Genomic DNA, 856 nt, shown 5'->3' on the forward strand with positions numbered 1-856 from the left:
CGAACAATGAAACGAAAATGAAATCCGACTGACAGTTTATAGACAGATAATGGAAAAGTCGGTTCACTCGTGAATCTTTGCACAAAAACAGCGGCGGCAGCGCGACCGCTTCAGCGTTGCCATGATCGTTTCTTATGGAATCTCGGTAAATGTGGTAATGGGGTAAAGGCCAGTCGAAGAACAAGTGGTCGGTGTGCGACCAGACCCATTTTTAGCTTTTCCAAAAGTGGATGTGAAAGCCAATAATCTATCTTTCATTAAAAAAACGAAATCATATGAACAGTTCATAAAGATATTCTAATAAAAATTTTCTGTAGCAGCTTGTGGAAAACATATGAAATGGTTAAATTTTGAACGTCGATTACTCAAAATAAAAAAGAAAAAAGTACACATATATTTTTTCCGATAAAGAATTTTCTAAAATCGATGAAAAAAGTACTATTTCATCAAGACGAAAATTGCATGAACTTACTGACAATCCGTCTTATTCTCTCCAGTTCTACGCACCTCAAGATATTTTCTGAAAAAGGATTCAGCACTAAGGAGGATGTAATCGGTTAATCTAAAAATCTTTCAATCGCTTCTATAAATGCGCATGTTTTTTGCCGATTTTTTGACGTTGGACTAACGTCTATATCGAAGTTAGGCACCTGAATTTGAAAATCTAGTAACTCAACCGGGGAAAACCAGGGAAAAGTGGTCAGGTTTTGAGCGCTTATATATCAGTCATTTCTTTTCAGAATTTCGAGGTTTTGGCATCAACCGATCAGAAATTCTTTTACGGTTGAATTTATGTAACAAAAATAACCTATTGTTCGAGATACACTATTGAAAAATTGATAAATCACATCGATTG

This window comes from Wyeomyia smithii, chromosome 2 (assembly GCF_029784165.1).
Source record: "Wyeomyia smithii strain HCP4-BCI-WySm-NY-G18 chromosome 2, ASM2978416v1, whole genome shotgun sequence".
Taxonomy (NCBI): Eukaryota; Metazoa; Arthropoda; class Insecta; order Diptera; family Culicidae; genus Wyeomyia; species Wyeomyia smithii.